Here is a 16,581-nt window from a genome sequence, read left to right as displayed (position 1 = left end):
TCCTAACAGTCTTCTCCTCCATCCAACAGAGCCCTGAAATCAGCTTGATGAGGGTTCAGCTTTGCTAAGTTTTACACACAAAATGAAAGGTCAGATCCTGTCTCTCCCTCCTCTGATCCAAAAAGGCTCAGAGTGCACTTAGAGGCAGGGTGTAAGCAGGCAAGTGGCACAGCACAAAAGGTGCAGAATGGCACAAATTAACTAAATACAAGAAGATGATGTTTCACTAGCGATTTTTGTTCACATAAAGGAAGTAAGATTATACTGGAGCATGAAGTAACTGAGAACAAGAAGTTCACAGTTTTGGCATCCATAGTAGGGCAGACCTCCAAAGACGGAAATGAAAATGCCTTAGAAAGCACTCACCCATCTGAGAAAATATTGCATTCTTTCACCAAAGCTATAGCACAAAAAGGGGTGAAACTCATAAAGAAGCTAAGCCAACACTATCCCAAACTGAGGTTTAACTAGCCCTAATCAGATTCAAAGAGACACAGTTATTACTATTAGGTTTACATGGAAGGACTACACAAATGATGATGATGGAAGACTGTAAATAATCAACTGTAAGAGAAAGAGGGTTGCTGAAGACTCACTAGAAGACCATTAAACCTGGCCGTATACTACGTATGTAACAACACAGCAGTTCTCAGAGGCAATTTGGCAAGGAAATTCCATATCTGAGGGGCAACAAGAAAAGCCGATGCCTGCACTGAGACTCCTCCAGAAACAATCTGTCAAGCCCAAGCATCCAACACCTGGCAGCACAAATGCCCAAGCACTGGTCTCTTAGGGGAGAGACAACTTCTGTCAAATTGGCTGAAAGACGCTCTCAGTGAAACATCCATGGTGCTTAGTTTGCCATTCTGGAAGACCTGGCTTTTAAAATTATATTCTAAAACTTATACTTGGTTTAGAAGTTATCTATTTGATAACAAGCTCAGTAGGAACTGAATCAATTTTCTGAACTTTTATGTTTCTGTTCCATTTGGGCAAACAGCCATACCTTCCGGGTACCCTCTTGCACATGGTTAAAAATAATTTCATTAGTATATTGAAACCTCAACCTACCCCACTAGATGGATAGGTTCAATACAACCAAGATGGAGAGTAGATCATTAATTTTGAAAGTAAACCATCTTTCTAGTCCATTGCTTTGAATTGTTCGCTTCTTAGATACCTTTGTATTTCCTGCTCCTTCTTTATGGAATCATGTTTTAGTTGTTTGTCTAAAGGATGACAAAAAAGGTATTAAAATAAATACTTCAGGCTGTGCTGGGGAGGCCTCACCACCTGCTTCTCATGAACCCTGGCTGTTCTTGTTCCAGACCTGTATGTATTACAAGGGATAATATTTACCCAAAGCAAACAGCAGTACTAGATAAATACGCTGTTTTTACATAGAGAGCAAACTAAATTGGTTTTCAGTAGAGGAAAAATAGCAGTGTACAATATTACTGCACTATGATTTTAAATCATTTCTGTAGATTACCAAATGAAGATGAATGGATTGTTTAAAACTTATATTGCATAGATATGTTTTGAAAATTCAAAGAGACTCAACCAGGACATTACAAAATTATTGTTAAAAGGCCTTGCTAGCAGGATGCAGTAAATAACCCTGGCTTTGACTGTGCAGTGGCAGCTGAGAGGAGAGAGCATCTTGTCCACTCATCTTTCTGTCCATTTCTCTTACACTGAACAGTCCCTGATAATTCTTTCAACTTTCTCATTAAAAGCATACCCAAACAAACTTTAATTGTTGTTTGTGTTATAACTGTGGCCACAACATGCTTGACCTGTACTCAGCTGTGGGTACAAAGACTGTTCTGCTGGTCTGCTTTCCTAGTAAAATGTAACCACTTTGCCGGGCAGGAAGTTTCTCCCTTTTCTTTCTTCTTCCCAGTAACTTTTTGATTCCAGTGGAAAAATTTTAACCAAATTTGAGATAGGGCCCAAGTAAGGTCCTAGAAGCTAAATAAAAATTTGTGATAGGAGACAGGTCACAAATAAAGTGTCACTACTAAGGGAAAAGATGGAAGCAGTCCTTGTCACCCACTTTACCAGGTAACAGGCAGTGACCAGTCTGTACACATACATACCGTCTGGCTAATCCTCACAGGTGTAACTCCAAACGCCACATACGTGTCTACCATCATGGAAGTTATGGTAAGTATTGATGGCAGGAAAGAGCAAAAATGGAAAGAAAATCAGCTTTTTCAGTCCTTCCACTGACAGAAAACCTTTCAGTCATTTTCAGTGGCTGTGATTATACTTATATCCCAAACTTATTTTGCAACTTCAATTATTATTATTAGCAATTCTTCTAAGTGTGTTCATTATGACCACACACTGATGTCCTAAAGTTGCAATTTTTCAGGTTTTTGTGGACACCAGTACTGAAGGTGCTATGCATCTGAAACAGGCAGCTCTGGCTTGGAATGCATTGCTATTGTCTGCTGTTGACAGTGGTGAAAAATACATATGGACATTCTTATGCACTCCTGATAGAAAAGAAGCAGGTTTTATTGAGAGGTAATTGCTATACTTCACCCTTTTTCTGACAGCAAGAAGAATGATTAATTCTTGAAGCAAGCATATTGCTATACTGGGACAAGACTTTCAGTCCCTCCAGAAGACAAGACGAGGTCACTGGTAATACTAACTCTTAATCGAAGGGCTACCTAATTTGCAATGACCTACACTTCAGTCTATTTTTGTAGGGCTGTTTCTCTGTTCTGAAGCAGGACAGACAAAGCTTGTTATTGTCACTTTCATACTGTGTATACACTCACCGTTCAAAGAAAGTCTTTATATAGAATATGCAGCAAAATAAGCTACAGAATGAGTCACACTGCAAGTGTCCATGCTTCTTCAGTGTTATGAGGCACCAGAGGAATCAAATGACTTGCATATGAGAACAAGGCATTATCCACCAAGCCACAAGTGTAATTATAGAACAGCCTTTAAGAAAGGTTTCATTAAGAGAGAGAAAAAGCTGCCTTCACATCTAAATCCACTTCACATAATTCTTCTGTTAATTTACAACTCTGAAACTGTGTTAGAGACAAGTTTTGCAAACCATATTTTAATAAAAATAAAACACATTGGAAATAAGGCAAAAATATTTTTTCCATATTATAAAATTTTTATTTTTTTCATACGGTAACTGCTGTTTATCTGATCCGTCTTCTTTTGATAGTACTGAGGGGAATTTAGTAATATAGAATAAGGAAGCTGTACACATATAGCTAACATATTTCACTGGCTAGTTTTTCAATTTACAAGTATTCCCCTGCATACTGCTAGCTGCTTGTTTAGGGAGCATCACAGAAAGCAATTTTAGCATTATACTGTGTCTTCAGTTTTATAAACTTTAAATTTCTGTGAAAATCCTGATATCTTTTAGATAAAATAGCCACTGCAATCTCTGTCTTTTAGGTAAGATTATTATTTGCATAACTCCTACGGAGTTAAAGTCCATTACATACCACTGTGGTGGAATGGACCCTCAGCTGATATAAATAATCAGTTTCACTGACTCCAGCAAAACTGATTTGCATTCATTGTTCTGTTCCAACAGCACTAATGATCATCCATCTTCCAACAGGAAGGAATATCGTCTGCTAACTAGTACCAAAAACTAGATCTCAGGAGATCTCTGCCATATTCCCAAGTATGCCACTCACTCACCGTAACTGATACTTGAACCAAAAGCGGTTCAAACTGGGAAATGTGAAGTCTGACTACCCTGTAGCCTTTAGGAGATTTCCTGTTCATTTCTGCAGTGGGAAATTTCATCCCTGGGAAGGGCCATATGAAGAAAGCCTACATTCCAGCTGTGTCCTGGCCCCCTTCTATTCCCAGGCTCTGTTGCATTGCCTTACTAACAGGGAACATGAATAAGCGCAGGACTGAAAAGGCCCCCACCACAGCCTCGATGCCACAGAAGAATCACATAACGATTTCTGAAATTGTTTTATCTCCAAACTTTAAGAAATCACAGCAGGTTCCAAAAGCAGTAAACAAAATCTCTATGAAATAGGTATGACAATACTCTTGCCACTGTCTTGAAAAACACCCGGTAATGTTTTCTCATGGCAAAATCACAAACATTTCACATCACCAGTATCACCTACATTTAGCAAACTTCACAGGTATTACAAATCTGACATGATTAGAAAGAGCAGTATAAACAGGCCTGCAGACCTGCTGAATGACTGCACTGCCCAGCGAATGTCAGTAGTGCTAGCTTCAGATAGACGCAATCCTTCCTGCAAGTGGGAAAATCCAGACGAGTAAAAAAGTGCCAGTGCCTGAATACTTAATAGGGAACCATTTGTCAACAATAGCATGCATCAAATATGGCCTTTTAAAAAGGAAAATTGCTACAAGTGTCCAAAGGTTCCATTTTAATAAAGAAGTGAGCAAAAAAGATCAGATGCAAAATTAACTAAGGTGCCAAGCAAGGCCAACACCGCCAGCACAGGTCTGCTGATTTGCTCTGCCTCAAGACAAAAACTAAGGGTCTGATGCACCAACATGTTACTCTGTTTTCATGTCAGTGTGACTTTTTTCCAAAAAATGTAAAACTCAAATAATGCTCATATATCAGGTTAATCAGAGCAACAGAGATGTAATTCAGGAGAGGTTTCCAGAGTGTATACCAGTAGCAGAAGGATATGATGATGGCCAGAAAAGCTGTTTCAAGCTACCAGGAGATGAAAGGTAATGTGATAAGACTTTGGACTCAGCTGACACTTCCTTTCTTGGAGCAGCAGTCCCAGTAGAGAAGCCGATTGCCTTTTCTCTAACTTGCACAGAGCTACATCTCACCATTGCCCTAAACAGTAGAAAGAACAGTAACACACATGCATATATAAACAACTTCTATAGTGGCTCTGTCTAGTGGAAAATGCTACAAAGAGTTTGACACAAATCATCTCAGAATTTATCAGTATGTTTTGGAGGTTTCTAAAAGATAAAAGATGTACCTCCTTAGAACTATAATTCTCAGTGTCACATGTTATGCATTGCTTACTAATGAGAATTAATACTCTGTTTGATGTGTTCCTTCATGGTTTTCTTCTCATGCCTTGCAGCAGAATGGTCAAACCTCTGCAGCTACAGCATCCAGAGACCAGTTCTGTGGTGGCCCCTTGTCACGCAGCCCAGACCATACTCTCTTCCTGTGTGGACAGGTGGCAGTTTGCAGGACAGTTCAGTTTGCAGACACTGAAACAGCCTGATGGGCAGCAGGCGGCACTTGGCTCTTAGGCAGCATGGTGGCCAAACAGCTGCTCCGTGGTACCTGATGATAAAAAGCCACAGGCCACGTAGAAAGAACCTGCAGTCCAGGCGTGACTAGTTGGGCACCACGGTTATTCATGAGGGACTCGAACTTGAACTCTATGATCAGTGCATCACCATACTTGTGAACACAGCTCAGTGGGACGCTGCTGAATTAAGTGCTTAATATTTGTATGTAAATTAAGGATCTCATAGAGTTGCTAACCAAAATAATATTATTCTGACATTGCATTCCTCCAGGAATAAACAAACACTACAGTAAGTAATTGGGCTGATATCTCTTTAAATATAGATCATTAGAACTCTCCTGAGATTCTCATCAGTGTCAGTAAATGTATGTACAAAGAACTACTCATTTGATTCTCTTACAATACAAACCCCTATGCATATATCCACAATGATTATATATTCAGTACATTCCCTTTAATGTCAGTACATCAACTGTTTCAGTTGAGATTTAGCATTCACTGCCACACTCAGGCAAGTTTTGTCTTGCCTTCTCATCTCCCACACTTGATCTGTCTCTTTAAAGTTGGCATTTCTAGCAACCTCTCCCAGCTAGGTTTTAAAAGTAGATTCTTCTCTCTGCTCAATAAGCAGGAGAACAGTATATAATTTCCTGTTTTATATACAACATCTGGCCCTGTAGAAAGAATCATGGCAAATCTTAGCAAGGCAGCAGAAAAAAATAGCTGAAAATCCTCCTATATGGAAAACAGCTCTCCAGCACTGGCTATAAAACCTATTACATATTATATGAAATATAATAGCAGATTTCCTGGCAGAATATAGTACAGTATGTGGGATTGCTGTATGGAAACAGAGCACTGAGAGAGAAAGGGCCTTCCATCAAACACTAAATGACGAACCTCAATCTGCTTGTCTCTGTGCTAAATAAAAAATGTCAAGAGAAATCTGGCAGGAGTCTACACTTCCTAATGTTAGCATTTTGAGTGATAGCCTACACAAAGCATCTGCAATAAAGTAACCTTCCCTATTTAAGTGGCAAACAAGTTGAAGGTACAAAATTTCCCAAAGCATCAGAATGACTTAAGCAACCACGCTCCATTTATAGCAATCACTTAGGCATTTCAGAAACTAAGAAGCACTGACATTCAGTGACCCCAGGAACAGAATTTGAAGATATTTAATCATTCAGAAACAGTTACCTAAGTGCTGGCCCTCTTAACAATCCCACAAGAAGCATATGACAACTTGGGGCTTCCATGTGAGGTTATGAATTCCTATCTTTATCAAGACTCCAACTCCAATAAGAGGGCTATTAAATTAAGATGACCCCCTATTCAAATACAATCTTTAAAAGAGGAACTATGAAGGAGAAGTTCACCCTTGCAATGACAGCACATGACAAGGGCATGCAACTGCCAGTTGGGACTGCCAGGAGTCATCTTACAGTAGCATTAGAAGCTTCATTCCGTTGTCCAAGCAGAAAGCAGACTGCCTGAATCAGGGGCCCAATGAAGCAAGAAGAAAACTTGTTTCCCTAGTTGCACACTGACAGACATCTCTTCCTCGTGGACTCCGGAGAGCACAAGTAGGATGAGAAGGCATTTGTCTTCCAGTGATTTTTAATTGCTTGAACTTTCCCTGTTAATAAAGTAATGATTCTTTCCAAACCTTTCCATAAAATTCTATCTGTCAACACTCAAATATCAGGTGTTCCTTGAAGAAGCAAACTCCTCAGGAGGAGTCTGGGAAGGAAGTACCTGAGATACTGTCAGTGTCCAAAGCCAGAATTAGCCCACAGAGCCTAGGTAATTGTCAGGTTGTTTTACAGTGCCTGCCTGCAAAAGCACTAACTAGGAATCAAATACCTACAAAAACCTGTCCTACGCACTTGTGGAAATAATAGCCCAAATTAACTTGGAACGTTGCCATGCACTTACGTAAAGTCATGACATGATGTGGTTACTTGTCGGTACTGATATTTGTTGAAGTGGAATAAAGTGCTATTCATGAGCTAAATGCCAACCCAGTGTTTTATTCAGAATTAAAATGCTTTTTCCAAAGAAGATGGCTTTTCCAAAGCGGTAAGCACTGGGCCAATTCTTTTTCCTTTAATGTCAGAGGCAGCTTCTGAAAAAAGCAGTCCTAATTTGAACCATTATGCTGGTTGTTCAGGGCAACTCCAGTCTGGCAAGCCAGCACTGTCTCCCCGGGAGATGAATATGGCTAAGGGTAGGCAAGCAAACCAGCACAAAAACAGGAGCTAGGGTGGCAAGGGTAACTAGGGATTGACAAGGCTCTCCTGGCTAACTGGAAAACCTTTTCCCATTGTGACTAAGCTGAGGGAAAGTTGCAGAAACTCTATTATGATAAACTACATTTCAGAAGCATTCTGCACAGAGGACGGCCAGGACCATAAGTGAAAGACCAATAGGAATTTTAATTACAATTCCATTATGATTAAAAATATTTGTTGTCCAGCAGCATTACAGGGACTATATATTACCCGTAGGCCTCCATTCTGTCTGAATTCAGCACTACATACCTGGAGTCTAAATATTTTGGTTAGACCAATAATGTAAACTACCATGTGCATTTTTTTCTAAATACATTTTCACTGAGATATTGCTGTTGTTTCACACCATTACAATTTAAATTACCATGGTATATTATACACATAGCTAATATTGAGTTCAAACTGTTAATGTTAAAGAGAATGAGGTACTATTGCATACGTTTCATTATCAGGCCATATGACCAACCCTAAAAATTTCCAGGAGGAGCAGCCCTAGAAAGATGATGACAGCCAGACCACTGTGTTTGGGGCATTGCCACCCAATAGTAAGGCCAGCTCAGACTCAAAACCTTTCTGTGAAGTTTCAAAAATACATCTTACAGATTGCTGGAAAACCCATTCTTAGCTCTTCAGTGGCCTCTTAAGAGGTGACAGAAATCACCAGTATTAGTAAAACCAAAGCTATTGGCTGAAATCAGGGAGTCATAAGAGAGGAGTGCACCTAGAATGAACCCACCAAAACTTTAACATTAGCTATAGAAGTCACTGCAACTGCACTTTTTTTTATAAAAGTTGTAACAAAACATTTCTGCAAATTTTCTTTTTTCCCCTAACATAGTAAGGCCTACTTCAACAAAGATCTCAAATGCTGAGCTTCCATTCAGGTACAACTCTATCTAATACACTCTTCAAGTAGTTCAGGTCAGTAATGGATGTAGCTATTCAGTACCACTCCTCTTGCAAGCCTCTTACACCCTCTTCCCTCCCTCCCGCAGTCCATTCATCAGCATCTAATTACCTATACTCACACCTTTAAAACTTTGTAGCAGACACTGATGATACTGAGCTGCAATGCGCCATGTCACTCTGTCTATAAATCTCTTTTCTCGGAATTTCCTTTCTGAACAACCAGTGCAAATCTGGATTAGATCCAACCCCTTCACACGTTTCGATGCAACCCATGGCTGTTGGCCATGGTTCAAGAACACAAAGCATTCAACGTAACAACCATCTATGCCCTGACAGCCAGTTGGCTCATACTCCCGTGCCCAACATGTCATCTTCTTGGCCAGGTCTCCAACGACTGGGGAGAGGACCCTACTGTGAACAGGGATCAGTGAACAGATTTGGGTCTTTAAGAAATTGCTGCAGAGCCAAGAAAGAATAGCCAGAAAGGGGCAAGGCAAACCTTGAGACAATATTTGCCTCTTTGTAACATGAGAAAATAGCCACATTTTTCTGCAGACGACCAGACATTTACAAAAGTAATCAAAACACACTATAAAGCTCTAAAAGGGCAACAGAGCACTTGGGTTTGCTTTCCAATGTTGCAATAAATTGGTTTTACATCTTATGTACAACATTTTAGCAGTCCCTCAATGGAAATGAAGATGCACTCATATGTACATACTGCATATATTGCACTTCATACTGCATTTCAGAGTATCTCACTGAAACAATTTAATTAACGTCAGCCAGAAAAGAAAAATGTAACATGAAGGTGATTCGAGATCTATTTGTATAATCTTTCTTCTCATTAAAAATAATGGCCCTTTTTCCACTGAAAGAAAAGCTAAAACAACAGTTGACTCCCATCCACCCTGAATTTGCATGAAATGTCTCATTGTCTCCAATGTACAAAGATGAATGCGTAAATTAGTCAGTCCCTATTGTCTGTCTTCCAGATCAGGGAGCACATAAAAAAACCTCTGACTGCAGCTGTCACCACTACTCATCAACCTGTCCACAGGACAGGGAATATCTAGGTACCAGAGGTTGCCCATATATCTCACTTCTACCAAGCTTTATGGTTTGAAAGAGAGTACTCTGGAAATAACCATAGCCATTCAGGCTTTGTTCTTTCATTTTAAAATATTTTTTGCTGTTTTGTTTCTACTAAGAAGTCAGCAGCCAACTATCAAGAAAAAGTTAGTCAAAGATCTTTGCAGGAGCCCCACACTAACCCAGCAAGAGACATACTCAAAGAGACTGTTTCTGGAGCCCTTTGTGTCTTATCATAGTTCTCATGAGCTATTACATTGGATTGCATTCCTTACAGAAGCAAAGATAGCAACATCAAACAGGACAGTCTCTTTTCTTTACAAAGTGCTAGCAATACTTTCAAACTCAAAATTAAAATTAAACAGATTTAAGCTATGCTTCTTTCTCTGTCCTGACACCCCATTCCATGGTATTTTCCAGTAGACTAATAACAGTGTTAAGAATTCCACTAGTGTATTTAGGTAACTGTACAGTAAGTCTACCCATTATTTTCCCTCTCCATATTGAGTGTCCCAGAGTCTTCTGTAGAGCACACAGTCATATCTAAAGACTTGGATGTTGTTCTGATCCATCAGAGTATTAAAATGGGCAGGCATTGGTCTCCAAGCCCTTTTGGGAACAGATTTTTCTCAGGAACCATTCACTGGAGTTCATAAAGAAAGCAGCAGGCAAACAGAAGCAAGAAAAAAGAATGGTGCAAAAGCTGCATGGGTCATATGTACAGCCACCGCTAAGATGACCAAAAACCTAACCACCTTGTTTCAGTGTGGAGCTGCCCAAGTCAGGACCTGGGCTTTTGTCCCACACTTTAGAGCATGTCCTTTTCCTCATTTCCAGAAAGGAAATTTAAACTTAATCTGTGGATGCATCTGGGCATTTAGTCATCTTCAGACTATCTCTAGGAATGAAAGGAGCAATGAATTTATCTAAAAATCAACTAACTCCTCACCCTCCCCTGCAATTCCCCCTGTAGCATTCACTGAATAATTTGCCAATTAAAGACTAAACAGTCCACAAGTTTGCCAGTCATTCATTTACAAAAAGACACAGGGCACCCATTTTAATGCTGCAATCACATTTTAATCAAATATGAATCCTTATTGGTCTCTGAAGGGAGGAGATACACTCTCTTTGACAAGCTCATTCTTAAAATAACTTTTTTGCTTTAACAGTTAACAGGTCAAACGAGAATGCAGCAAGCAAGTCATGGATTAAATAGTACCTTCAACAACTAGGACTCAGTGACATCAAGCAAGAGTCAGAAAGCACAAACTGAAGGGGATGTGACAGTAATCTAGACATGCGTTAACTTTTCAATTTTGCCATTCTCCAATTGTTTTTGGATAGCGTGCATGACAGTGCAGGTCATCCACTGGAGCAGGCAACTTCAGACTAGGGGCTGCAAAAGCTCAGTGCCTCCTTGCAGCAGAAGTTCCATGAGGAAATGTGACTTGATCTAATTTTGGCATCTGGAAAAAAGACAAACATTAGGAAGGAAGTTTAAAAATGTTTGGAAAAAAGTCCTTTCAAAGAAAATGGAAACTCAAACCAGATAACTTCGAATAGCAGTAAGTCAGCACCAAACTGCTGTGACACGTGTCTCTGGAAACAGCATAAAAGGATTGTTAGTCCTCTTCTGGAACTTTTTAGACAGCGAGCAGGAAGTCACTACTATCTTTGGATGGGTTTAAGCCAGCAGTCTCCAGTTGCCCCTGTATGCAGTGGTACTGCAGACATCCATTTGTGTCCAACACACATTAAACTCTGCTGAGTTAGGTTTGCAAAGAGCTCCATACACCCTCCCTTCTGTTTCAGACACTCCTATCTATAGAACAACCTTTGAAACAGAAGCCTGAAATACTCCAGACCCCACAGATGATCAAAGCTAACAGACAGGAGATCTGCTAAGAAAAAGCCTCATAACAGAGGAAAATACTTTCAGGTTTCTGGGATAAAGACACAAACCCCTAATTCCACATGAATTTTTCAGTACCGTGCATACACTGCCAGCTAGGCACAATCCCATGTGGGTTTCTGCAGGACTGCTCAGGTCAATAGGGAGTACTTGATAAAGCCTCACCCATAAATTTGTGGAAGATCAGGATCACCTTAGCTCCACTGATTCACCTGGTAAATACAGACTTCAAGCGACTAGTTTGCTGAGTCAATTCATCATTTAACTTGTTCAGTTTCTAAAAATTCTTAGGTCACAGAGAAATTAAATTAAGACTTTATTAGCTAACTCCCAGATGTAGGAGGGTAAATCCTCATTATGCACTAAAATGGTCTGATTTATATTATAGTGATTCTCAGATGGATGAATGGATGCACATTTGCCTCACAATGATCCCAGAGAGCAAAGGTTTCCTTTCGTTCTCACTTTGTTCTCTGCTCCTCTTCCTCCCTCCCACCCCTCTTTTCCTCTGACAGCTCTGTAAACAGTACAGAATTTATTCTGAGCCAGTGGAAAGGGGAAGAATGGACAGTAAGCAAGGCAGAGGGTTACTAACTTCTCCTTCCCTCATCTCTCCTTCTCCTGTACAGCATCAAGCCAAACTATAACAGTAAAAGTGAGATGAAGTAAAAGGAACAACATAAAGCGTTTGAAAAACACCCATTCTGAAAACATTGGTTTTCAAGGAAAGGTGCTGAAATGTTACAATTAGCAAACATAACTGAACAGAAAAGAATTCCAACTAGTCTTTCTGAAACGAAAGAACATTGGCTCTAGGCTCTTTTCCCTCTATGTGTATGCAATGGGCACAAAGGTCAATGAGATTTCACATATAAGGGGGGGGGGGAGAAATTAATGTACCAACCTTGTTCCATACTGCTGGTGCTAAACCTTAAATACAACTCCTTCTCTGAATATATTCTATAAATTTCAGGCATTTTTAGTATACCAAAAGTCATTCTATCCTAAGCGTCCTCTGCTGCTCTAACATGCCCCAACACTCTGCTGTGATCAGTTCTGAATTCATAACTTAAACAAGGCCCAGCTGGGTAAATAATAAGCACTGACAGAACTGTAGGAAGTGGTTATTTATCCTAAATCAACCCTCAAACAACCTCATACCCTCTTTCTTGGAATCAATGTAGTGCTGGAATTTCATGTTTCAGCAATATAATCTATGTCTTCACCACAAGTACTAATTATAGAGAGCTCAGCTGCTGCTTCTTCTCTTTTTAGAGCAGTTTACCATTGTTCTCATACAGTCTAGCATTGTCAACTCACCTATGTTTTCAGCTGAGTAAAGTATCCCACATTTCCCGACCTGAGCTTCTACGCAGTATTGCTGCATGTTCTTTCAGGGAATGTAGTAGCGAAGCCCATCTGTAGTCATATTTCTGCATTGCCAAAGTTCTGTGCAACCATGGTGCAGTCAGTCTGTTAATTCTCCCTCTGACATGTGCATGTCAGTACTAAATCTCCGCATCTGTAAAACACTTTAGAATCCCTGACAAAAAAAGTACTCTATCTAAAGGTCAGATGAATAACTTTCTTCTTGAGCAAAAACATTCTAGGAGAATGTAAACAGACATGCAAGTCTAGCATTCTGGAAATTCTCACTGCTGCTGTTTGCTACCTAAACTCGTCGCTGCTTAGAGTCATGTGTGTTCACATGATCTGCTAAGCTGGGAGCTGAGGGTTGTCTCTTGCTCTTGAACTTTTCCTCCTGCACCTTAAGATCTGCCCAGCAATGCTTTTATTGTGTACTGCTGAGTACATGAGCATGCATGTAAAGGGCATGTGATGGCACTTGCTTCTAAATGGTTTATAACTAGTCCGTCCGTTATTACCATTTCTTTGGGTATTGAAATAAATTCATTAAAATTTCAGGACTTTCTTTAAAACCATCAAAGCAAAAGCTAAAATAAATGCAACTTAGACCACACTTTGACTTATAGGGCAACCACAGACTAAAGGAACCACATGTTCAATTTTCATTTTCTCTGGATGTGAAAATATGTATGCTACTTACCTTGAGAGAGTATTTATATCAACTTTGCTTTCTCAGGACTTAATACACAGAGCATACCTCATATAGGCTATAACATTTTCAAGATTTATTTAAAGTCTAGAACAGAATAGAATACTAATAACATTGTTCCAGGCTTCCTGTGAGTAACAAACAAACCTCTCTGGAAAATCAGGAATCTTAGAAACTGAAAATGTCCAAGACTACCGTGATGAGCATTTAGAAATATAAGCAATAATTTCAAGAATAACATAACCGATCAAAGTCCATAGGTCAGTCAGCTTTCTATTTCTGTGTTTTATCAGGAACTGTGGCATCAGCATAGGGCATTACAGGGGGATTAATGACTAGCTAGAACTAATGGCCCTGAGCTATGGCTGAGACAATCAACTCCTCCCATCTACTCACTAATCTCAGGAGATACTCTAGTCTCCTTTGGAGCATTAACATCCATATAAAATCCTTTCTGGACAAGATTTTTGTGCTTAGATTAATTGGAGAACTTTGTATACATGTATTAGTAAAAACACAGTGAATCAGGGGGAGTATATTGGGGTGGAAATCAGTACCAGTGCCTTTAAGATTATGGTCAATGGGAACACATATTCTCAGATAACAAAGAATGCAAGCGAACTTGTATTTTTGACCACTTGCTCTCTGTATATTTGAAATGAGAGCTATATTGCATTAACAGCTTTCTGCTAGTCCTCCAGAGCTCCAGCTTCTTCAGGAAGTCTGCACTTCACTCCTCCTCAACCTTCTTGCTTAGTAACATCCCACACCATTGCCACTACTATCACCACTGCTATATAAATGTCACAGAATCTTTTGGATAGGTGCTAGGCACTTTCAAAATTGGATATAATGCATGTAGAAATAAGATAATAATCATTTTAGTCATCACTGCCATGAAGTTATTAGCAGAACACAGATCTTAAAAAAAAAAAAAAAAAAACTGGAAAAAGGTGATGCATGATATGCTACTTTAATCCCTGGCACAGTCTCTCCTCAGTTATGCTTTTTATTCCTCACCCAAACCACTCCCTTTGCAAGCATTCACTGATGGCCTCTTGGCATAAACAGCAAATACATTACAGACTTTCAACAGTTACACTTGCATAACTTATTGACTGTTCTTCCCAGGTGAGTTCACCAAAACTGCAAAAGACCCTTCAAATCTAGACCCTGGATATTCTCTTCCCCAAAAAAGCAATGCTCTGAAATAATCCATTAAAATGAGATGCAACTAGAGCATTGCCATTCGCCACAGCAGTAACTGTTGACATGACTAGCAACAAACTAAATTGAGAAAGTCTCTCTGATGAGCACTACATACTCTTAGCAAGATGAGCTCCACACTTACGTTCAGATACTCTCTACTAACATATAGCCTACCCATAGAGTAAAGAACTCATCAATCAGAAACACTGTTATCACATGGTATAAAAATTAGGCCATCTCATGTGTGTTTAAGCTTCTAGCTTGCTCGGTTATCAACCACTGTTGGTCAAATTCTCCACCAAATGCATGCAAGGGCTTTCCCACTGAAGCCTGTGTTGTCTGTGCATATATATCTAGATTAAAGAGGACAAAGGTTTGATTCCTATAGCCAAACATTGAAAATTTTCATGATTACATTTTATTTTTTTAAGCTCCTAAAAAATCTAACCTGTTCTGTGTTCCTTCAAAGAACATGGTACTGGCTGTAACAGTTAATCATATATGTAGCAATTCAGCAAAAGAAGTAAACCAACATAAACAGACATAAACCAAACACATTTGCCAGCCTGTTATTTTAGGACTGTCCACAGGTTAATATTAAAGGCATAGATCTGTACTGAGGTATCTCCCCACTGTAAAATGGAGCTGGCAATTTTATCACTGCTTATCGTTGCCTGGGGAAATTATGCTTTTGTGTGCAATTATCAGTTTTCCATAACCTTTCACTGTCTGCAGATTTTTTGTTGTAGTAACGGTGATGTTACTGGGATGGTTAACTTCCTTCCCCTCAAAAACAGATAAAAGCTGAAGTGACAGAGTTTCTGGCAAGAGAATTTCTGGCAGAGGAAGCAAAGTAGGAAATGCAGCTCCTGATATAAAACAGCCCACTTTGTCTTGTCTGAGAGAAGGCTTGCTGCCTGGGTATTTCTCAAATCTTTTTGCTGGATGAAAAATTGCCAGTGTTTAAAACATCTGAAGCTCTCCTGTTATGAGAATTATGTGCTTTACAGATCATGATAAATCCTGACTAAAATACGGAAGTGTCAGTGTTTCAAACAGTTACTTTCCTTTGGTGAAGTTACATATACGGGGCAATGGGTGGACTTGGATTACAGGGTCCTTTTTCACTCAAACAGACTGAAAATATATGTATTTATTGTATAAGCACTGTTCAAGCACCAAACAAAAATGATGAGAGACACCTCCTCAAAGGAATTACTCAGTTCCTCAATAATTTTGTATTATGCCTCACACTTTTCTTTCTGCCTCCTTCCTTCCTCCCACCACTCATCATCTGTCCAAGGAAAATAACGCCAGGTTATTCAATGGCCTTCCTATCACAAGAAGTTGTTACGGTAAGCTGGTAAATTGAGAAATGGGGTTTGTATGGACTTGTGGTGAAAAGTGCAACCTGAGTCTCCACCCCTTCTGCTGGGAAGTTCAGCTCAGTGACTACTGAGGAAATACAAAACAGAAGCAAAACCACCCAGTTTTAAAAAGAGGACTGGCAGTCTAGTACTGTGACTGGAAACAAGGAACAATCACCCATACTGCTCCCCCAGCTCAAAATGGAAAGCAAATTGGGACATGGCCCAAGTGTAGTATGAAAGATCACACGATACTTCTCCCACAGCCTTGATCTCTGTCACCTATGGTAAAGACGAATTCCACATTTTATCACTCCCTCTTCCTTTCAGTGGTTGCTCCCTCCATCTTTCAGTTATTTGCTGAGATTTTCAGTACGCAAAAATCCTGGCATTGCCATTATGGGCCCTGAGCCATCTGAGCAATCTTCTTAAAATATAC

The 16,581-nt window shown here is 39.7% G+C and overlaps 1 protein-coding gene across 4 annotated transcripts in view; it reads right to left on the bottom strand.

Moving 5' to 3' along the window:
* RAPGEF4 (Rap guanine nucleotide exchange factor 4) overlaps positions 1-16,581 on the bottom strand; it is a 156,157-nt gene that overhangs the window by 91,018 nt on the left and 48,558 nt on the right. Inside the window, exon 1 of one of the 4 annotated variants that reach the window (XM_032989702.2) lies at positions 12,810-13,116. The exons of the other annotated variants lie outside the window; for them this stretch is intronic. The gene's annotated coding sequence lies outside the window, so the exon portion shown is untranslated. Of the gene's footprint in view, positions 1-12,809; positions 13,117-16,581 lie in introns of those variants that run through there. 4 annotated transcript variants of the gene reach the window in all.

Source organism: Tyto alba, unplaced genomic scaffold, assembly GCF_018691265.1.
Source record: "Tyto alba isolate M040663 unplaced genomic scaffold, T.alba_DEE_v4.0 Super-Scaffold_7, whole genome shotgun sequence".
NCBI lineage: Eukaryota > Metazoa > Chordata > Aves > Strigiformes > Tytonidae > Tyto > Tyto alba.
Note: the sequence above shows the minus strand (reverse complement) of the source record. Positions and strands in the feature narration are given on the sequence as shown.